General features: G+C 48.2%; 1 pseudogene; it reads right to left on the bottom strand.

Moving 5' to 3' along the window:
• Positions 1–714: 714 nt before the first annotated feature.
• On the bottom strand, positions 715–4,638 carry LOC117066004 (annotated as a pseudogene).
• Between the last annotated feature and the right edge of the window lie 767 nt (positions 4,639–5,405).

Below are 5,405 nucleotides of genomic sequence, written 5' to 3'. Positions count from 1 at the left end.
GTGCCTTTCATATGTTGCATATATTTTAAATTATTTACAAGTATTAAATGTTTAAATTCATTCTATCACTACAACAACCCTATGGTTAAGTCCTATTATTATCCTCCTTCTTTGTGCCTGCAAAAAAGCAACTTTATTAATGTCCTGCAGCAGCATGCATTAGTAATTGTAACCATGTATTAAAATTCTCATTTCATGTCATCAAGAGAGTATTCAGTTCTCTTCATGATACATTATGTTTTACTGAGTTTGTCCCTCCAAAGACCTTTCTGGGAACATTCCTTCTCCAGGGACTGCTTCCTAAGATGCCCAGGTTGCTTACCACAGGTCATCTTTGAGCATTTAAAAGCCGTCAAGCCGTCTGGACTACACCCTTTTAACTGAGGTTGAGCCAAATTCCCTTCTCTCGAACCCTAACGCCACCACCACTAACAGAACGGGCACCTTGGCTTGGTGAGAGCATTACTAACAACTTAGTGTGGGATTCTGTTTGGTTATGGAATCTTACTTTTATTTAAGCATGCAAAAAATACAGCTAGAAGTAGCCTCCTGCATTCTAAAAGCATTTTTAATCAACTTAAACACAAGTATGTCCTTGGAAAATTCACCACCTGGACTGGTTCACAGTCTGCCTGTTTCCCCATGGAATCTACCATCAGTGTTGTATTTAGTAAAGTCATTTGAGTGAAGAAGAGTGACTGATCTTCAGAAGCCCCAAGGGGTGGGGGCAGCTGGCCTGGCAGACTTAGATGCTGTCCACAGCTTTGAACTCGCTGAGGGCCTGCACCGGGTTCACGTGCTTCTTCTGAGATGCCCATTTAATCTTGGTCTGTGTCTCATCCTGTTTCTCTCTCTTCACCAAGGGCTTTTCCTCTGGTGCCTTTATCTTCCATGACACAGCAGGAGGGTTGAGGGACGCCATATTCTATGACTTTTGGTATTTGGTAGAGGCAACATAGGATGCCTTCATCATCTGCACCACAGCATTCATCAGTTCTTGACTGCACAGATCAGGGACGTGGTGCTGTCCACCCCAGGGACAAAGAGCTCCCCGCCGAGATTCTGCCCCTCGGCCTTGACCTTGCTGCAGATGTTGAGCTGGTGGCAGTAGAGGGCGATACAGTGCACGCAGGCCAGCAGACTGAGTTGGGGCAGACCGAGTAGAGGCAGGCTGGCCTTGCTTGCAGGCCAAGTCGGGGCAGTAGTTTGCAATGGTGCGGCCAAGCTTGTCCATCCTGGATCCTGCCTCTGCAATTTTCTTTGCAGCACTGATTACATCTAATGTATTTTTGAGTGGTCCTTTACCTCGGGTAAGGTCAGTCATCTCCATCATAATCATGCAATGGTGCAACCAAGCTTGTCCATCCTGGATCCTGCCTCTGCAATTTTCTTTGCAGCAGTGATTACATCTAATGTATTTTTGAGTGGTCCTTTACCTCGGGTAAGGTCAGTCATCTCCATCATAATCGTGCACATCTGCTTGGCCAGCACAATGATGTCATTGGCACTGTCATCCCATTTGGACACTTCAGCATCCAGCTTGCTCTTTTCTTCCTGGAAGCTGGCCACCTGTTCTCCAATCTTCACTTTTTGCTCCTGGGGAAGCTGAGCCATGATTGCCTGGACACTCTGGCCAGCTATCAGCTGATTGTCTTCTGTCTAGATGCTCATCCTACTTCTGACATTGAAATCTTCCATCTCAAAGTCAGAGTCATCCAAGTCCTCAGGGGTCCTTATCATCAGCACTGCTTTCCTGATATCCCAGATGCCACCATATACCAGGTGGGAGGCATCGATAAACTCATTCTGATCTATGGGCTGGGCAGTCTGAGCTGAGGGCTTCCATAGCCACTTCTGCTTGCTCAGTAAAATGTGGCATCACTGTGTTGGAAAGCAGCTTACTGGCTTCCAGAACCTTCTCTGGTTCTGGACTCCTAGCTCATAGTTATTCATCTCTGAGCTGACTACATGAATACCCCTGGCTGCCCGGCCTTGAATTGCACCAGCTGTGTGTCCAGGCCATCCACATCTTTCTCTTGGAGATCAACGACACATTTGCTCACATTTTCCAAAATGTGATTCTCTGAGACAGCCAAGAAGTCATCAATGGAAGTAACATCATCAACAGCATCTGTGACAACACAGACTTGTTTTTCCCATTGTTCTTTAAAAAGATCCATGTTCTCTTGGGCCAGTTTACTCTGTGGTTTTCCTAAAGCCAATGCAGCATTGACAACCTGAGGACAGAGGGCTTCTAACTGGCTTGCAGACATTCGAACAAGCTTTACACCTTCTTCGTTATTTGAGATGGAATAGGCCAAGTTGGCAACCCCAATCAATTTGTTGCCATGTTCACAGAAAACTTTGGCATACTACTTATTTCTCATTTCCATTCTTTGCAGCTTAAAGCAATACCAAAAGTGGAACATTGGTTTCCAGGAAAGAGTCTGAAACGTGGTCCATGCCAGCTTTGTGGAGCTGTCTACGCAAGTCCCTGGTCGTCTTGTTCATTTTATCTATAGCAGAATTGAGTGTATCACTTCTTTCTTTACATCCAGCCTTGCCCATGTACTCCAAAAGCAGGTCCTGCAGGATCTGGAGGACAGCGTTACACTCTGCCACAATTCGCTCACGATGGTCATCATGTGTGCAGGGCGAGTCATGCACCAAGGCAGCACCACTAATGGTGCTTTCCAGGTGCTCCTCCAGGGAAGGCCCAAAGCACTCCTTGCTGAAGCTCGAAGGGTCCACAATGGTTCGTTTATCAAAGTTGTTGAGTACATATGCCACTTCTCCTCCTCCACCCTGGTGCTGGGAGGCATCGTCCGAGGCAGTGGCCTGGGCTACATCGGAAATGCCTGTGACTGCCTGCTGCAGCTGCTTGTATATCAGGTCCCTGTTGGCCTTATAGGCTGCAACATCAGGGTGCTGTAGGCATGCCTGGGATGCAGGAGAGAGGATTAGAATGTTCTTCTGCAGGATTCCTCTAGCTGCAGCCATCTGACCACAATGGCTAACGTCTTTCAGTTCCTCTTGTCTTTTGGCTGCCATAATGTTCAGCTTCTCCACTTCAGGTTTTAGGGCGTTATATTGTATCCTAAGTCTTGGTCATTGCCAGCATTCCTCAACTTCAGGATACCATCTTCCACAACTTTCAGCTGAACGAGTAATATGTAGACATTTGCCATGTCAGCCAAAATCAGCAACTGGGTAACAGCAGAGAGCAAGCTCGAGCTGCCCTCAGCAACTGGGTAACAGCAGAGAGCAGAGCTCGAGCTGCCCTCAGCAACTGGGTAACAGCAGAGAGCAGAGCTCGAGCTGCCCTCAGCAACTGGTAACAGCAGAGAGCAGAGCTCGAGCTGCCCTCAGCAACTGGTAACAGCAGAGAGCAGAGCTCGAGCTGCCCTCAGCAACTGGGTAACAGCAGAGAGCAGAGCTCGAGCTGCCCTCAGCAACTGGGTAACAGCAGAGCAGAGCTCGAGCTGCCCTCAGCAACTGGGTAACAGCAGAGAGCAGAGCTCGAGCTGCCTCAGCAACTGGGTAACAGCAGAGAGCAGAGCTCGAGCTGCCCTCAGCAACTGGGTAACAGCAGAGAGCAGAGCTCGAGCTGCCCTCAGCAACTGGGTAACAGCAGAGAGCAGAGCTCGAGCTGCCCTCAGCAACTGGGTAACAGCAGAGAGCAGAGCTCGAGCTGCCCTCAGCAACTGGGTAACAGCAGAGAGCAGAGCTCGAGCTGCCCTCAGCAACTGGGTAACAGCAGAGAGCAGAGCTCGAGCTGCCCTCAGCAACTGGGTAACAGCAGAGAGCAGAGCTCGAGCTGCCCTCAGCAACTGGGTAACAGCAGAGAGCAGAGCTCGAGCTGCCCTCAGCAACTGGGTAACAGCAGAGAGCAGAGCTCGAGCTGCCCTCAGCAACTGGGTAACAGCAGAGAGCAGAGCTCGAGCTGCCCTCAGCAACTGGGTAACAGCAGAGAGCAGAGCTCGAGCTGCCCTCAGCAACTGGGTAACAGCAGAGAGCAGAGCTCGAGCTGCCCTCAGCAACTGGGTAACAGCAGAGAGCAGAGCTCGAGCTGCCCTCAGCAACTGGGTAACAGCAGAGAGCAGAGCTCGAGCTGCCCTCAGCAACTGGGTAACAGCAGAGAGCAGAGCTCGAGCTGCCCTCAGCAACTGGGTAACAGCAGAGAGCAGAGCTCGAGCTGCCCTCAGCAACTGGGTAACAGCAGAGAGCAAAGCTCGAGCTGCTCGAACCATGTTACCCTTGTTTCACGGAAGAGCAGGGATCATCTACGAACTCGCCCGCAGCAGTTTTCATCAAATCACCTTGTTTTTGAACATCCTCTACAGCAGCCACAAGCTCTTCCTTGAGAAAACTGGCTCTGCTTCGCAATTTTATCCTCCTTCTCCAAGAAATTCTTGTTCAACAGATGCAGCCAAAACATGGGCCTTCTTAGAATGACCTCTTTTCTTATTAGAGGGCCCCTTACTCTTGGTGTTTACCAGGGTTGTAACCTGTGTGACAAGTCTCTCAACTGCCAGAGTCCTGATCTCTAGACTTCTGGGGTCCCACTTGAAGTTTAAATTGCCTGCATGGACAGCAGTCATTTCTGTGGCGAGTGGGGTGAGCACGGGATTCTGGAGGCCTGAAGACAATACCTGCTGCTTTGTCCTCCTCCCTTTTAAAGATAAGGAAACTGAGGTACTTTGTTGTTGTTGCTATTGCTTTATTTCCTTTTTCACCATCATCCTTATTGTATATGTAAGCCTCACCAGATTCCATTTGGAAGTTGATTGGGTATAAGTTAACATATCACATACCAATTTCAGGTCCTTTCAGCCTCACCTGTCTCTTGTTCCAGCTGCCACCTTGGCACCCAGCTCCAATTATTTCTGCCAGGCACCTCCTTCCAGAGTCCAGCTCCATACCCATGCCATGAGCCTCAATCTTCCCATCCTAGGATTACCTGTTAACTTCCAAGGAATTCAGAGGCCCTGCCTCAGGCCCCAGAATTGCACAATTCATAATTACAGAGGAATTAATACCACATGGTCAAAATGCTCTCAAATGGGAGATGAAAACTGATAGATTTTTTTTTTTTTTTTTAGTTCCGGACTTGGGATGTAGCTTTTCAAATTCCTGGTCTTGTAAGATAGAGCAATTAGAAGTGTCTAGTGGTGACCAGCTCAGTTATGTCTGCTTGAATTTCTCTCTCTCCTTCGCTGCCTCACTCCCCTCCCTTTTGCTCCCTATCACAGTAGTAGCAACAGAGCATTTTCAGGCTCTGCTTTCCAAGGAATCTGGATTAAGTAATTTAATTATAAGTAAAATTATACCAAATGGAAGTTTATCTAGTCATTTTCATTAACTTCAGAATCAGTAATGTTTATTGTGGTCTAATCAGAATGATA

This window comes from Trachypithecus francoisi, unplaced genomic scaffold, assembly GCF_009764315.1.
Source record: "Trachypithecus francoisi isolate TF-2019V2 unplaced genomic scaffold, Tfra_2.0 Lachesis_group2, whole genome shotgun sequence".
NCBI classification, from domain to species: domain Eukaryota; kingdom Metazoa; phylum Chordata; class Mammalia; order Primates; family Cercopithecidae; genus Trachypithecus; species Trachypithecus francoisi.
This window is presented reverse-complemented; position numbering and strand designations above follow the sequence as displayed.